Source organism: Eriocheir sinensis, unplaced genomic scaffold (assembly GCF_024679095.1).
Source record: "Eriocheir sinensis breed Jianghai 21 unplaced genomic scaffold, ASM2467909v1 Scaffold709, whole genome shotgun sequence".
Taxonomy (NCBI): Eukaryota; Metazoa; Arthropoda; class Malacostraca; order Decapoda; family Varunidae; genus Eriocheir; species Eriocheir sinensis.
In genome coordinates, this window is record NW_026112064.1 from 84,265 (window position 1) to 102,500 (window position 18,236).

An 18,236-nucleotide genomic window follows, 5' to 3' on the forward strand; every position below is an offset into this window, starting at 1 on the left:
CAGGACAGTTTGTTATGGAAAGAAGATCATTGATGAATAACAGGAAGAGAGTTTGTGATAGGACAGAGCCCTGTGGAACGCCACTGTTGATAGATTTAGGGGAAGAGCAGTGACCATCTACCACCGCAGAGATAGAACGGCCGGAAAGGAAACTGGAGATAAAGGAACAGAGAGAGGGATAGAACCCGAAAGAGGGCAGTTTAGAAAGCAATGACTGGTGCCAGACTCTATAGAAGGCTTTCAATACGTCTAGCGCAACAGAGAAAGTTTCACTGAAACTGCTAAGAGAGGATGACCAAGAGTCAGTTAAGAGAGCAAGAAGATCGCCAGTAGAACGCCATTTGCGGAATACATACTGGCGATCAGATGGAAGATTAGAAGTGGAAAGGTGCTTTTGAATCTTCCGGATAAGGATTGATTCAAATGCGTTAGATAGACATGAAAGTAAAGCTATTGGTCGGTAGTTTGAGGGATTGGAGTGGTCACCGTTTTTAGGCACAGGCTGTACAAAGGCATACTTCCAGCAGGAAGGAAAGGTAGATGTTGATAGGCAGAGAAGAAAGAGTTTGATCAGGCAGGGTGTCAGCACGGAAGCACAGTTTTTAAGGACAATAGGAGGCACTCCATCAGGTCCATAAGCCTTCTGAAAGATGAGGCCAGAGAGGGCATAGAAAGCATCATTTGGAAGAATCTTAATAACAGGCATAAAGGAGTCAGAGGGGGGATAAGTAGGAGGAATATGCCCAGAATCGTCCAAGGTGGAGTTCTTACAGAAAGTTTGAGCGAAGAGTTCAGCCTTAGAGACAGATGAGACGGCAGTGCTGCCGTCAGGGTTAAGGAGAGGAGGGAAAGAGGAAGAAGTGAAATTGGAGGAGATATGTTTGGCTAGATGCCAGAAGTCACGGGAAAAATTAGAAGAAGCAAGGTGATGACATTTTCTATTTAAAAAAGAAGTTTTGGTAAGTCGGAGAATAGATTTGGCACGATTCCAGGCTGAAATGTATAGATCAAATTTAGTGGGAGTTCGAAGGTTCTGGAACTTTTTGTAAGCTGCCTCTCTATCTATAATAGCACGAGAACAAGCATGATTAAACCAAGGCTTTTTAGCATGAGGAGTAGAGAAAGTACGTGGAATGTTTGCCTCCATTCCAGAGACAATCACCTCTGTGATGCGCAGAGCACACACAGAGGGGTCTCTCTCCTGGAGGCAGTAATCATTCCACGGGAAATCGGAAAAGTACATCCTCAGGTCGTCCCACCGAGCTGAAGCAAAATCGTCTCCTCGGTGGGTCCAGAGGATGTACAGGAGCGATAAGACAGGATACAGAAATAAGGTTATGATCGGAGGAGCCCAACGAAGAGAACAGTTTGACAGAGTAAGCAGAATGATTAGAGGTAAGGAAGAGGTCTAGAATGTTGGGCCTGTCTCCAAGACGGTCGGGAATACGTGTAGGGTGCTGAACCAACTGCTCTAGGTCGTTGAGGAGAGCAAAGTTGTAGGCTTGTTCACCAGGCTGGTCAGTGAAAGAGGATGAAAGCCAAAGCTGGTGGTGAACATTAAAATCTCCCAAGATGGAGATTTCAGCGAAGGGAGAGTGGCTTAAGATGCACTCCACTTTAAAGTTCAAATAGTCAAAGAGTTTTACATAGTTAGTAGAGTTATGTGAGAGATAAACAGCACAGATGTATTTAGTAATAGAATGACAATAAAGTCTTAGCCAAATGGTGGAAAATTCAGAAGAGTCAAGGTCGTGGGCACGAGAGTAAGTGATGTCGTTGCGCAGGTTGGCGCAACACCCAGCTTTGGAATGAAATTTAGGATAGAGATAGTAGGAGGGAACAGAGTAGTGGTTGCTGTCAGTAGCCTCAGAAACCTGTGTTTCGGTGAGGAAGAGAAGGTGATGTTTAGAAGAGGAGAGATGGTGTTCCACAGAATGAAAATTAGAACGGAGACCGCGAATGTTGCAGAAATTGATAAGGAGGAGGTTCGAGGAGTTATCAGGACACCTCTCAAGTCGGCAGCCAGAAGGGGAGTCCTCACTGGGGGAATTTATGGACCCCCCCCCCAAGGCGGGGACTCCGAGGCAGTTATTTTTTTCGCCATGTTGAATTTTGAATGTTGGGAAAAGGTGTGTGTGTTTTGTGAATGTAGTGTGGTGTAGAAAGAGAGAGCAACTGTCTCTAGAGAGCATGCTGAACTGCTCTCTGGTTTTGATGAGACAAAAGGTAAACGGTTAGTGAGGACATGGGAAGGGTCTTTGAAGGGGTTCAGCACCCTCCTCGCTTCTCATATGTCATCACTGTGAGTAGGTCACGCCCGTTCGGTAGGTGTGTTCGTACCTACTCCTCCTAATATATATATATATATATATATATATATATATATATATATATATATATATATATATATATATATATATATATATATATATATATATATATATATATATATATATATATATATATATATATATATATATATATCGATTATGCAAGTCAGTTATTTCCCCCTACTATAGAATGGATATCAAGATGTTAGAATCTGTACAGAGAAGGATGGCAAAGATGATTCAGGGGGTGAGAAAACTGCCTTATGAAGACAGGCTGAAGCAGTTAAGCCTACACTCTCTAGAAAGGCGAAGGTTGCGAGGAAACTTGATCGAAGTCTATAAATGGATAAAGGGCTTTAACAAACGGGATGTCAATAAGATTTTGATGGTAAAAGAGCCAGGTAGGACGCGTAGCAATGGTTTAAAGTTAGACAAACTCAGATTCAACAAAGACATAGGCAAAAATTGGTTCACCAATAGAGTGGCAGATGAATGGAACAGGTTTGGGAGCCATGTTGTGGGCGCAAACACCATAGATACATTCAAGAAGAGGTTAGATAAAGCCATCGATGGTGAGGTAAGGTGGGGTTGAGTGTACAGGAGCTGCCTTATATAGGCCAACCGGCTTCTTGCAGACTCCTTACGTTTTTATGTTCTTATGTTCTTATCTTTATATATATATATATATATATATATATATATATATATATATATATATATATATATATATATATATATATATATATATATATATATATATATATATATATATATATATATATATATATATATATATATATATATATATATATATATATATATATATATATATATATATATATATATATATATATATATATATATATATATATATATATATATATATATATATATATATATATATATATATATATATATATATATATATATCCCCGACCCTCATGGAGACAGGCCCAACATTCCAGACCTCTTCCTTACCTCAAATCCTTCTGCTTATTCTGTCAAACTGCTCTCTCGGTTGGGCTCCTCCGATCACAATCTTATTTGTGCATCCTGGCCTATCGCTCCTGTACACCCTCTGGACCCACCGAAGAGGCGATGCTTCTGGCATTTTGCTTCAGCTCGGTGGGACGACCTGAGGATGTACTTTTCCGATTTCCCGTGGAATGATTATTGCTTCCCGGATAAAGACCCCTCTGTGTGTGCTCAGCGCATCACAGGTGATTGTCTCTGGAATGGAGGCATACATTCCTCGTTCTTTCTCTACTCCTCACGCTAAAATGCCTTGGTTTAATCACGCTTGTTCTCGTGCTGTCAATGATAGAGAGGCAGCTCACAAAAGGTACCAGAGCCTTCAAACTAATGCTAATTATGCTTTCTCTAAGTCTTCCCGTGACTTCTGGCATCTAGCCAAAAACATTTCCTCCAACTTCACTTCTTCATCTTTCCCTCCACTCCTCAGTCCTGACGGATACACTGCCGTCTCCTCTATCTCTAAGGCTGAACTCTTCTCTCAAACTTTTTCTAAAAACTCCACTCTGGACGATTCTAGGCATATTCCTCCCACTCATCCCCCCTCTGACTCTTTTATGCCTGTCATAAAGATTCTTCAAAATTATTTTTTCTATGCCCTCTCTGCCCTCAATCCTCAGAAGGCTTATGGACCTGAGGGAGTGCCTCCTATTGTCCTTAAAAACTCTGCATCCGTGCTGTCACCCTGCCTGGTCAAACTCTTTCGCCTCTGCCTGTCAACATCTACCTTTCCTTCCTGCTGGAATTATGCCTTTATACAGCCTGTACCTAAGAAGGGTTACCGCTCCAATCACTCAAACTACCGTCCTATAGCTTTACTTTCTTGTCTATCTAAAGCTTTTGAATCAATCCTTAACCGGAAGATTCAAAAGCACCTTTCCACCTCTGACCTATCTGATCGCCAGTATGGGTTCCGCATGGGGCGTTCTACTGGTGATCTCCTAGCCTTCTTAACTGACTCTTGGTCATCCTCTCTTAGCCGTTTCGGTGAAACCTTTGCTATTGCACTGGACATATCAAAAGCTTTTGATAGGGTCTGGCACAAATATTTGCTTTCCAAACTACCCTCCTACGGATTATATCCTTCTCTCTGTACCTTTATCTCCAGTTTCCTTTCTGACCGTTCTATTTCTGCTGTGGTAGACGGCCAATGTTCTTCCCCTAAACCTAATAACAGTGGTGTCCTACAGGGTTCTTTCCTATCTCCCACTCTCGTTCTGTTGTTCATTGATGATCTTTCCAAAACGAGCTGTCTTATCCATTCCAACGCCGATGATTCCACTCTGCATTACTCAACTTCTTTTAATAGACAGCACCCAGTTATCACCTTCCTCAACACTAAACATCCTCGGTCTATCCTTAACTCAAAATCTCAACTGGAAACTTCATATCTCATCTCTTACTAAATCAGCTTCTTCGGTGCTGGGCGTTCTGTACCGTCTCCGCCAGTTCTTCTCCCCCGCACAGTTGCTGTCCATATACAGGGGCCTTGTCCGCCCTCGTATGGATTATGCATCTCATGTGTGGGGGGGCTCCACTCACACAGCTCTTCTGGACAGAGTGGAGGCTAAGGCTCTTCGTCTCATCAGCTCTCCTCCTCCTACTGATAGTCTTCTACCTCTTAAATTCCGCCGCGATGTTGCCTCTCTTTCTATCTACTATCGATATTTCCACGCTGACTGCTCTTCTGAACTTGCTAACTGCATGCCTCCCCCCCTCCCGCTGCCCCGCTGAACACGACTTTCTACTCATGCTCATCCCTATACTGTCCAAACCCCTCATGCAAGAGTTAACCAGCATCTTCACTTTTTCATCCCTCATGCTGGTAAACTCTGGAACAATCTTCCTTCATCTGTATTTCCTCCTACCTACGACTGGTGACTCTTTCACGAGGAGGGTATCAGGGCATCTCTCCTCCCGAATCTGACCTTGTTTTTGGACACCTCTTTTGTTTCTTTTTTTTAGGAACAACGAGTTGCGGGCTTTTTTTTATTATTGTTTTATTTTTGTGTGTGCCCTTGAGCTGCCTCCTTTGTTGTAAAAAAAAGAAAAAAAAAAAAATATATATATATATATATATATATATATATATATATATATATATATATATATATATATATATATATATATATATATATATATGAGAGAGAGAGAGAGAGAGAGAGAGAGAGAGAGAGAGAGAGAGAGAGAGAGAGTGAGAGAGTGAGAGAGTGAGTGTGAGAGTGTGTGTGTGAGTGTGTGTGTGTGAGAGAGAGTGACAGAATTTGTGTGTGTGTGTGTGTGTGTGAGAGAGAGTCTGAGTGTGTGTGTGTGTGTGTGTGTGTGTGTGTGTGTGTGTGTGTGTGTGTGTGTGTGTGTGTGTGTGTGTGTGTGTGTGTGTGTGTGTGTGTGTGTGTGTGGTGAGTGTGTGTGAGTGGGTGGTGGGGTGGGTGTGGTGGTGGTGAGTGTGGTGTGAGTGTGGTGTGAAAGTGAGTGTGAGTAAGGTGTGAGTGTGAATGCGTGTGCGTGTGAGGTGTGAGAGGTGAGTGTGAGGTGGTGGTGTGGGTGGTGGTGGTGTGGTGGTGGTGTGAGTGTGAAGGTGAGTGAACGTGTGAGTGTGTGTGTGTGTGTGTGTGTGTGTGTGTGTGTGTGTGTGTGTGAGTGAGTGTGTGTGTGTGTGTGTGTGTGTGTGTGTGTGTGTGTGTGTGTGTGTGTGTGAGTGTCGGTGAATGAGTGAGTGTGAGTGTGTGTGTGTGAGTGAGTGTGAGTGTCGGAGAATGGGTGAGTGTGAGTGTGTGTGTGTGTGTGTGTGTGTGTGAGTGAGTGTGAGTGTCGGTGAATGTGTGAGTGTGAGTGTGTGTGTGTATGTGAGTGAGTGTGAGTGTGGGTTGGTGAGTGGCTGAGTGAGTGTGAGTGAGTGACTGTGAGTGAGTGAGTGTGAGTGTGAGAGTGTGAAAGTAAGAGTGTGAGAGTGAGTGCGTGTGAGTGTGAGAGTGTGAAAGAGTGAGTGTAAGAGTGAGTGAGTGACACACAAACACACACACACACACACACACACACACACACACACACACACACACACACACACACACACACACGAAAACTGAAAACGTTTCAGTTACCCATGAAATATCTCTCATTTCCTTATTATTCTCCGCCTGCTCTCTATCATACTGCTGATGACGTCAAAGCTGCGCATGAAAAGACCTGGTCTATTCTCTTGATCTTGCCCACAGTAACCTAAACCAGGGGCCGAATTCACAAAGGCTTAGTTCGTAGTTTTGGGCCCTTAGTGCGTAGTTTTGAGAACATTGAGATTCGCAAAGCTAGCACGGTAATAACTACCAACTAATCGATGTAGGCAAGGGTTAGCGCGTAGATTTACAAAGTTTTACCGCGCTCTGTGTGACGCTAAATATGTTGTTAAATAACTACTGCCTCGGGGGTGCAGTAAACGCTAACAATATTATCATATTTACGTATAAATTGTTATAAATCGCGTTTTTCAACTTGAAATATAACTTTGCGAGTAGAGGAAGCCCATTTCTTTATAAAATGATGATATATACACACTTTGAAAGGTATATGATAAGTGTGGGCGGTATGGCAACACCGACGCCTGCGGCCGAGGAATTGCCAGACCTCCTTCCTCCTTCATCTTCCTACCTCCTCATCCATTCATCCAACCATCTCTAGATTTGTCCCTCCGTGGGGGGACCATGGACTTTTGTCGGGTGACAGCTAGCCCATGAGTTGGGCTGCAGATATGGCAAGACAGTCTTAATTTTCCCTCGTCCCTGCCTTGTCCTTCGTTCCTGTCTGCCTCGATATCTGTCCTATATTTCTCTTTGCTTTCTTCCTGCCTCAATCTCCTCCATATCTTCTTTTTCTTCATCTTAAGCATGCTCATAGGTAACAAGAAATCGAACAGAAGAGTTACGTTGACGTAAATCTGCAGCAAACAACGAAATAACTAAATTCATAGATTACGATTTAGTAGAGTTTGCCTTAAAAGGGAGAAAAATGGTAAAAGCGAATGGTTTCTTGAGCCAGCAGCTGGAGGGGCCTCCCTAGGATTGGCTGACGGTTCTGTAAACGTGCTTGCGATTCGCTGCAAGGCCAATGACGTCATCAACCAATCAGCGGCGTCGCTGACTTAGCACGCCTCTAACTACCATCCAAGGTTTGCTTCGTGAATCTGACGCTAATGTCGGTCGCTAAATCAATAATGCGTAGTTATGTTAGTTCGTAGTTAGTATGTTTCTGAATTCCGCCCCATGAACCCCGCTGTCCGGGCCGCTGAGCCCAATCAGTGGGAGCCTGACCACCAATTAAGGAGGGTGTACCGCGCCGCCCTCGCCAGCTACTGTACTTAATAAACTTAACATGGTAGCTGCGGGGATCATGTTTCTTAAAGGCCCCTCTAAGCGAATTAATGAGAAAAAATCATCACTCACTTTAACCATTTCATAATATATATCAAAGCATTTGTGATCAGGTCATGCATCATCTATTTGGGGGGGTTTATATCATGGCACAAATTTCGCCCGTCGCTGTTACACGGTGAAGCCACAAATTTGGTCCGTCGCTGCTACACGGTTAAGAATAGGAGTAGGACCAATTCTTTACAACCCACCAGTACATATGGTGGCAGCTACACCCCCACCAGTATATATATATATATACATATATAATATATATATATATATATATATATATATATATATATATATATATATATATATTTATATATATATATATATATATATATATATATATATATATATATAGAGAGAGAGAGAGAGAGAGAGAGAGAGAGAGAGAGAGAGAGAGAGAGAGAGAGAGAGAGAGAGAGAGAGAGAGAGAGAGAGAGAGAGAGAGAGAGAGAGAGAGAGAGAGAGAGAGAGAACTGCTTTCCCTTCCTTCAATGGTATTTGTAGTTATTGATAGGATGCACGAAAGGTCTGCTCTTACATTCTGTCTGAAGGCTTCAGCAACGGAAGCAGCAAGGGGGGCCGCGGCTGTGGTGACGGCCTTCAGAGATGTAGGTTTGCTGTCATGCGACGCGGCTGAGTTTATCATCATTTTAAGGTGATATGGAAGCAAGACAGCAAGCGTCACCTGTTGGGATGGCTCTGCTGAATCACACACACACACACACACACACACACACACACACACACACACACACACACACATTATATATATATATATATATATATATATATATATATATATATATATATATATATATATATATATATATATATATATATATATATATATATATATATATATATATATATATAAACTGTTGAATTTATAGTTTAACATTTACAAACGTTAAACACATCAAATACATTATAAATATGACACATGGCATGGCAATTAATTGAGTCATACCTTATGTTCATTTATCATTTCCAACAGATTGTCTGAATGACGCGCAATGACAGATGTCCCGCCAAGCATTAAAGTAGCGAAGATAAACATGTGTGCGTAAGCGTGGCTCAGGGAAGTCACCAGCATACAAGTGGAGTAGTCTTCGGGCTGACCGAGCCACTGCTTGTGGTTCGCCAAGTGCCTGAAGGAAAGAAGAGGTGGACATTAAGAAAAAACAGTTTCATCAGTTAGTGGAGCAGCCAGATATTTTGGGGTATATCACATAGCACAACAGTATCCTACATAGTAAATAAAATGGAAAAGTAAAACGAAAAGTCGTTGCAATACACTTGATAAATTAAGCGACACCTAATGGCATTTTATTATTATTATTATTATTATTATTATTATTATTATTATTATTATTATTATTATTATTATTATTATTATTATTATTATTATTATTATTACTGTTATTATAGTTATTATTATTATTATTACTATTATTATTATTTTTCTATTTTTTTACGCGTACGCCTATAGCGCCGGCAGGCTCTCTTGAGAGGCCTGGATGAAGGTCGGCCCCAGCCCGTCATGGCGCAGGCAAGTGTTTATAGTAGCGCCATCTTCTCTTGGCTCATGCTACCCTCCGGAACTCGTTCTTGATTCACTTGTACGGTTTCCTTTAGAGTCCGGGTTGATGGGTGGTCTTCAGGACAGAATGTGGGTATTTTTAAGCCACTCGGCGGTGACTGAAAAATCCGAGGTGGTAGCATGGGGATTCGAACCCGCGTCGTCCATCACGAGGTGAATGTGGGCCCAGTACGCTACCACTCAGCCACCGCCTATTATTATTATTATTATTATTATTATTATTATTATTATTATTATTATTATTATTATTACCATTATCATTAGAAATAGCAGTAGTAGTAGTAGTAGTAGTAATTTATTTAGTATTATCAATTATATTATTTTCATTATTATAATCATCATCATCATTAGTAGTAGTAGTAGTAGGAGAAGGAGGAGGAAAATGAGGAGTGCCAAAAGTGGTAGCAGATGGCTCGAGAACTGAAACTTCTTTCAACAGAAGACCCTCTCAACAAGAATTACAAGACTCTTCTTAACCTCAGGCTTTGCTATCATTTTCAATTAGTGAAGAAGGAACCTGGTGTCTTTCAATGCCTCAAAAACTCAATTTCTCCACATACCAACTCGACACAATCTTCCAAACACCTATCCCCTATTCCTCGACAACTCTCAGCTATCACCTTCTTCTACCCTAAACATCCTCGGTCTATCCTTAACTCAAAATCCTAAGTGGAAGCTTTACCTCTCTTTCACTAAATCAGCATCCTCCTGGTTTCACGTTCTGTACCGTCTCCGCCAGCGCTTTTCCCCCGCACATTTGCTATCTGTATACACGGGCCTTGTCCGTTCTCGTATGAAGTATAATTCTCGAGTGTGGGGGGGAGGGGCTCCACTCACACAGCTTTTTTGGACAACGTTGAGTCTAAGGCTCTTCGTCTTATCAACTCCTCTCCTCCTCTTACCGGCAGTCTTCTACCTTTTAAATTCCACTGTCATGTTGCATCTCTATCTTCTATCGTTATTTTCACAGTGACTGCTCTTCTGAACTTGCTAACTGCATGCCTTCCCCCCTCCCGCTTCCCTGCTGCACACGACTCTCTACCCAAGCTCATCCGTATACTGTCCAAAATCCTTATGCAAGAGTAAACAGGATCAGCTGTATTTCCCCCTGTCTTCAACTTGGAACTCTTTCAAGAGGAGCGTATCAGGACACCTCTCCTCCCGAAATTGACCTCTTTTTTGGCCACGCATCTGAAATCTTTTTATAGGAGGAGTGATTTGCGGGCTTTTTATTTCATTAGTTTTTTTTGTTTTTTTTGCCCTTGACTTGTTTCCTTTACTGTAAAAAAATAAAATGCCGGCAACTAGCCTCAAGACGAGTCAACGATCCCTTTTTTTTTTAAATGGCGCCATGTCTACGCCGATTACGACTCTGCTGACCGATTTGTCGCAGTCGCAGACGGTCTCGACGACAGTCTTGCAGACTGTCTGTGAACTGGTGGGCCGACCAGCTGGCCAACAGTTGTCAAGGAGTTGGCCGACTGTACGCACGTTTACCTGACGTTCTTTGCTACTGTCTTGGCGGCAGACTTGCCGCCAAGACAGTCGCCGAATTCTACCCAGAATTTTAAAAGGATATTTTACCGTAGCTGTCTTCATGGGTCCTGGGGCATAGAGGCTATAATGGGTTGAGATTCCGTTGTGTCTTGGGTTGCCACCCTTTCCTTAAAATACGGAATCGTCCCGTATTCAAGAGTGAAATGTAGCGTTCCGTTTTGAACCAATATAGAACGCCATTTGTTCCGTATTTGGCTGTCTGAATGGTCAAGCAAATAAAATCAGTATCCTAAATTTTGTAACGGGCTTGTCGGGGGGCGTTTAAAGGGTGTTGATTAAGACTTCAGCTTCCTTAAGGCGAATTATATTCGTAGCCTTTATGTAGAAGAAGCGTCGGAGCGAGAGCGACTGTCGTTATGTGTCAGTCGGACTCTCGTGAAGGAGTGACGAGTTACAGGTTGGAAAATAATTGTTACAATTGGTCACGACTAATATTCTTTTCAACAAAGCAATCCCCGCGAATATAGGTTAGTATGTTAGTCATTATATCTTGTTTATCGAGAAACTAACATTTCGAGAAATCAGCAATTAAATTTTGAATTTACAATATCGTCATGTATGTGAGTAGTTATTCAACCAAAACTATTATATATGATTGATATGCTGTTTTTACATTGTATGTAGCTATTTCTGATTAGTTGGCACCTGATCCCCTCCTTTTCTATGGATATTCTGGTCAAAGCTATACGGGTATCATGGGGATTCCTCCTCTTCTTCCGCCTATTCCAGCTTCTGTATCTTCGCAAGGCGATTGGCCCGGCCCATGATGTTATGGACTCGCTCAACACGATATATGTCGATATTTTTGCAAGCGGGCAAAGACTCGAATCTTGAAGTCATTTGTGCTCCCTGTCTAACTCAATGGCTATGAGACATGGACACTGAAAAGTGACATGGAGAGGCGGGTCGATGCCTTTAGTGCCGTGTCTTCACAGATGGGATATCACTGGAATGACTTAATGTCGAACCAGCGACTACGAGTTACTAACTTAGTCCGTGAACGCCAAATCCAGCCAAATGGGCGTTCTGCACGCCTTCCGGATATCATTCCTTCCCACAAGGTTGTTTTGTACAAGACAACTAGGAGTGTCTCACCTACCAAGCTGTAGGGATGGCGAGCTAATAAGGATAAATCATTTTCTCGATATTTTAATAATGAAATGAACCTGACGGTTTGCTTCTCCTCGCCATCAGCAGCCTTGGAATCTCTTCCTTGTCTGTTATGACAGTCACACTGAAGCTTTATTCATCACCTGGCTACCTCGATGTGACATTTCGGACCAGTTTTATATTTTTTTCATCAGCAGCAAACCACTTGACGTGCTGGAGTAGGTAGGAGGACACCTACCAAATGGGCGCAAGCCACTGCCGGTGAGGTATATATGGGAGGTGAGAAGGGAGCTGAAGCCCTCCAAAGACCCTTCCCTTCCAACACCAGAGAGTAATTCAGCATGCTCTCTAAAGACAGATCCTCTCTCTATCCACACCACACTACATTCACACAACATACACCTTTTCCCAAAATTCAAATTTCAAAATGACGCACCTTCACCTTGCTTCGGAGTCCCCACCTAGGGGGGGGGACCACAAATTCCCCCAGGGGGGACTCCCCTTCTGGCTGCCGACCTGAGAGGTGTCTTGATAACTCCTCGAACCTCTTTCTTCTCAATTTCTGTAACGTTCGCGGTCTTCGTTCTTATTTTCATTCTGTGGAACACCATCTCTCTTCCTCTAAATCTCACCTTCTCTTCCTCACTAAAACACAGGTTTCTGAGGCTACTGACAGCAATCTCTACTCTGTTCCCTCCTACTACCTCTATCCTAAATTTCAATCCAAAGCTGGATGTTGCGCCTACGTGCACAACGACATCACTTGCTCTCGTGCCCACAACCTTGATTCTTCAGAATTTTCCACCATCTGGCTAAGACTTCATTGTCATTCTATTATTAAAAACATCTGTGCTGCTTATCTCTCACCTAACTATACTAACTATGTAAAATTCTTTGACTACTTGAACTCTAAAGTGGAGCATATCTTCACCAACTCTCCTTGAAATCTCCATCTTAGGAGATTTCAATGTTCACCACCAGCTTTGGCCTTCATCCTCTTTCACTGACCAGCCTCGAGAACAAGCCTACAATTTTGCTATCCTCAACGATCTAGAGCAGTTGGTCCAGCACTGTACACGTATTTCCGACCGTCTTGGAGACAGGCCCAACATTCTAGACCTCTTCCTTACCTCAAACCCTTCTGCTTATTTTATCAAACTGTTCTCTCCGTTAGGCTCCTCAAATCACAACCTTATTTTTGTAACCCGTCCTATCGCTCCTGTACACCCTCTGGACCCACTGAAGAGGCGATGCTTCAGGCATTTTGCCTCAGCTCAGTGGGACGACCTGAGGATGTACTTTTCCGATTTCCCGTGGAATGATTATTGCTTTCAGGAGCCAGACCCCTCTGTGTGTGCTCACCGCATCACAGAAGTGATTGTCTCTGGAATGGAGGCAAATATTCCACGTACCTTCTCTATTCCTCACGCTAAAAAGCCTTGGTTTAATTACGCTTGTTCTCGTGCTGTCAGTGGTAGAGAGGCAGCTCACAAAAGGAACCAGAGCCTTCGAACTAATGCGAACAATGGACTTTACATATCTGCCCGGAATCGTTCCAAATCTATTATCCGACTAACCAAAAGCTCTTTTATTAGAAAATACCAAAACCTTGCTTTCTCTAACTCTTCCCGTGACTCCTGGAATCTAACCAAAAACATCTCCACCAACTTCACTTCTTCATCTCTCCCTCCACTCGTCAGTCCTGACGGCAACACTGCCGTCTCATCTATCTCTAAGGCTGAACTCTTCTCTCAAACTTTTTTTCTAAAAAGTCCACTCTGGACGATTCTGGGCATATTCCTCCTACTCATCCCCCTCTGACTCTTTTATGCCTGTTATAAAAGATTCTTCAAAATGATGTTTTCTAGGCCCTCTTTGGCCTCAATCCTCAGAAAGCTTATGGACCTGATGGAGTGCACAAGGTTCTGCCCTATCTCCCACTCTCTTTCTGTTGTTCATTGATGATCTTTCCAAAACGAACTATCCTATCCATTCTTATGGCGATGACTCCACTCTGCATTACTCAACTTCTTTTAACAGAAGACCCACCCTACAGGAACTAACGATTCAAGGCCGTAGGCAACAAAACGCTTAGCTTCAGACCTTACCATTATATCCGATTTGGGCAAGAGGAACCTGACGTCCTTCAACGCCTCATAAACACAGTTTCTCCACCTATCCACTCGACACAATCTTCCAAACAACTATCCCCTATTCTTTGACAACACTCAGCTCTCACCTTCTTCAACACTAAACATCCTCGGTCTATCCTTAGCTCAAAATCTCAACTAGAAACTTCATATCTCAACTCATACTAAATCAGCTTCCTCGAGGCTGGGCGTTCTGTACCGTCTCCGCCAGTTCTTCTTCCCCGCACAGTTGCTGTCCATTTACAGGGGTCTTGTCCGCCCTCGTATGGAGTATGCATCTCATGTGTGTGGGGGGGTCCATTCACACAGCTCTCCTTGACAGAGTGGAGGCAAAGGCTCCTCGTCTAAACAGCTCTCCTCCTCATACTGATAGTCTTCTACCTCTCAAATTCCGCCGCAATGTTGCCTCTCTTTCTATCTTCTATCGATATTTTCATGCTGACTGCTCTTCTGAGCTCTCTAACTGCATGCCTTCCTCCCTCCCGCGGCCCCGCTGCACACGACTTTCTACTCACGCCCATCCCTATACTGTCCAAACCCCTTATGCAAGAGTCAACCAGCATCTTCACTCTTTCATCCCTCACGCTGGTAAACTGTGGAACAATCTTCCTTCATCTGTATTTCCTCCTGCCTACGACTTGAACTCTTTCAAGAATAGGGTACCAGGACATCTCTCCTCCCGAAACTGACCTCTCTTTTGGGACACTCCTTTGACCTCTTCATTACCAGTAAGTAGCGGGCTTTTTTTTTTTTTCTTTACGCCCTTGAACTGTCTCCTTAGCTGTAAAAAAGAATAGGTATGATCCGACTTATGGGTTTTCAATTAAGAATTCTTTTTATGTAATGCCAATGATTACGTGACATGTAGTTTTCCTCAGCCTTGAATCGTTGCCAGTTGTGTCTTTAACAGACTATTATGTCTATCCTCCAATAAAAAATAATATTTTTATCTATATGTATCTATCATGATCTGAAGAAAAAAAAAGTTGCAAGCATTTACTTTTTTAATGACTTACTTGATCATCATCATTCTGGAGACTTCACTGCGGTGCGAGGTCATCACTCCCTTGCGTAGGCCAGTTGTACCGGAGGAGAAAGGGATTTGACACACAGTCGAGGCCGGGTCCACGTCATCATTCTGAAAACGATCTAATTATAGAGAGAGAGAGAGAGAGAGAGAGAGAGAGAGAGAGAGAGAGAGAGAGAGAGAGAGAGAGAGAGAGAGAGAGAGAGAGAGACCAAAAAGGAGTCTTCAATAGGTCGGGAGGACTAAACAAAGCTATTTCTGCAAGCCTATCCTTTACTCTCACCACATATTCCAATTATCCACGAAAATATAGAACTTGTTTTTAGGGTCTCTATCGTATCAACACTCACTGCATGACCATCATGCCGTGCATTCTCCACACAACATGGAAATCAGGTTTGTGTTGAATCTTTACTTATCTAACTTAAACTCATTGCTGGGTGCCTCACTCAGCTCTCATACCACAACAACCTTATTAATTTCACCTTGATTAAATATTTTCATTAATTTATAAACCTCGCTCAAACTTCATTGTACCCTTTGCCTTGTAAGGAACTTAATCCCTAAAAGGCGGGTGACGGGTGATTTCGAGAGATTGAATTAGAACTTGTAGCGGAGAGTTGTGTGTCAATGTGTCTCCCGAATTGTTACACATCTCATCCCGTCAGCGGGGTTGGGCAGATATCGTTAATGGGAGTACCGATAACATCGGTACCGACATTCCTGTATCGGTAGTACCGGTACCGAAAGAAATTTACCCACATAATCGAGATATCCTCTCAGTGTCAGCCTGGCACTGAGAGGACAACTCGATGATATGGATATTTTTTCCCTTCCCTCCCAGTCTTCTCTCTCTCTCTCTCTCTCTCTCTCAGGAAGCAGATGATTTTCCTAATTTTCCAGAATATGATCGACAAATAGCTTCACAAACTGCAAATTCTCAAAATAAAAATAAAAACATTAAAAAACATGTATTTAAGGATATATGGTCGACAATTCTCCCAGAATTGTGGGCGAAGCTGTCCCTTGTACGGAACTGTTCCCGCTTTGTTTACAAACAAAAGGCGGACCGCTGTATGGACGGATCCCTATACGCAGCTTGAAAGAGTTCAGGTCGTAGGCACGGGGAAAAACAGACAAAGGAAGGCTGTTCCAGGGTTTACCTGCGGAAGGGTTAAAAGAATGAAGAGGCTGGTTAACTCTTGCATAACGGATATGTATAAAATAGGGATGAGCAAGAGTAAAGAGTTGCGTGCAATGGGGCCACGGGAGGGATGGAGGCATACAGTTAGCAAGCTCAGAAGAGCAGTCAGCATGAAAATATCGATAAAAAATAGAAAGAGATGCAATATTGCGGCAGAATTTATGAGGTAGAAGATTGCGAGTAAGAGGAGAAGAACTGATGAGACGAAGAGCCTTTCGGCCGTACCATAAATCAACCCCTTCGACTGTCGAACCTCTTCAGCCGTTTTCTGCTACCATAAAACTCTGTTTTTCCGTAAGGGAAGGGAAGGTGTTAGAATGCGAAATTGTTGGAATCTGGCAAAGGGTCTGGACAGGCACATCTTCGTCAGCCTCTTCGCATATTCTATGAGTCAATCCTGTATTTCTTTCATTAATTAATATAGTAGCAAATTATGCAGGAATTATGAGAATTTTTATTTATCTAATATGAATCGGCATTTTTTTAATAAATTATTAAAAATATTGCTAAAGACTTTAGGGTTTGTAATTTTTGCATCATGATATTCAACCTTTGCCGGGTCAACACACCTGTTTGATTAACTCAAGCAGGCCGTCTTTTGCCATAGCTCCGATTGGGGGGCTCGATCCAATCCTGTGGGTGTGGGGTGCTGCAACTCCTTCCAGGCTCTCTTTGAGCTGAGGGAGGAGGAAGGCGTGGAGGAGCAGGAGGGCAGTTGACAAATCTCTGCCCAAAAGTAACATTTTGGTTGTTGGGAATAGCCAGGTCAGGTTTTTAGATAGGGCCTTCTGTGCTAAAGATAGGAAACGTAGGACCAGGGTGTGTTTTCCAGGGGCGGGATTAGGGATGTCAGCGATAGGGTAGAGTCGTGCATGGCAGGCGAGGGAGTCAAACCCATCGTCTGCCCGAGCGTGGGAGGGAACGACATAGGCAGGTTAAGTAGCGAGCAGCTTCTGCGTCGCTACAGGGAGGCTCTTCGAAGAGCTACGTCCAAGGGCGGGGTTCCTGTGGTGTGTGGGGTTCTGCCAAGGCAGCGGGTTGGTGACATTTGGTTTCCAGGGCTATTGCATTAAACTTCAGGCTGGCAGATTATTGCAAAGCCAATGGATGGACATTTGTCTACGCCTGGGACCGTTTCTTTGGCAAGAACCACCTATACCAGAGGGACGGGGTTCACCTTTCACAGGAGGGGGTACAGATCTTGTCTGATGCTCTTGAACGTGGATTGGGGACCTTGCAGGTTTTTTTAGGGTAGGTAAGAAGGGGCCTAAGACGGCCTACGACTTGAACTCTTTCAAGAGGAGGGTATCAGGACACCTCTCCTCCCGTATTTGATCTTACTTTCGGCCACCTCTTTTATTTCTTTTTTAGGAGCAGCGAGTAGCGGGCTTTTTTTTAAATATTGTTTTTTTTTGTTGTAAAAAAAAAAAAAAAAAGTGGGACCACTAAATGTAGTAAAAATAATAGCAGCTGCAGGGTAAAGCAAGGGGTAGGTCTAAATGTGTACTATACAAACAGTAGAAGTATTAGGAATAAGATAGATATATTGAGGGGAAAGGCGTGAGTAGAGAAATTTGATATGATAGCGATCACAGAGTAATGGGTAAACACTGCAGACAGACACTTTCTCCCAGAATTAGAGATTGATGGGTACAAGTTATTCCACCAAGATCGAATAGACAGGAAGGGGGGTGGGGTTGCACGCTTCGTCAGGGACAATATTAAGTGTGTCATTAGCAACTTAATCAAGGCAGATAACAATACAGAATCCCTTTGGGTAGAAACAATAGGTAGGAAGGAGAAGCTTGTCA

General features: G+C 43.0%; 1 protein-coding gene across 1 annotated transcript in view; it reads right to left on the reverse strand.

Annotated features, from left to right (window-relative positions):
* Window positions 1-18,236, reverse strand: part of LOC126994048 (uncharacterized) — a 118,470-nt gene that overhangs the window by 63,141 nt on the left and 37,093 nt on the right. The window contains exons 2-4 of the mRNA XM_050853287.1: window positions 15,211-15,332; window positions 8,745-8,925; window positions 8,316-8,462 (exon numbers count right to left, since the gene is read on the reverse strand). The gene's annotated coding sequence lies outside the window, so the exon portion shown is untranslated. The remainder of the gene's footprint in view (window positions 1-8,315; window positions 8,463-8,744; window positions 8,926-15,210; window positions 15,333-18,236) is intronic.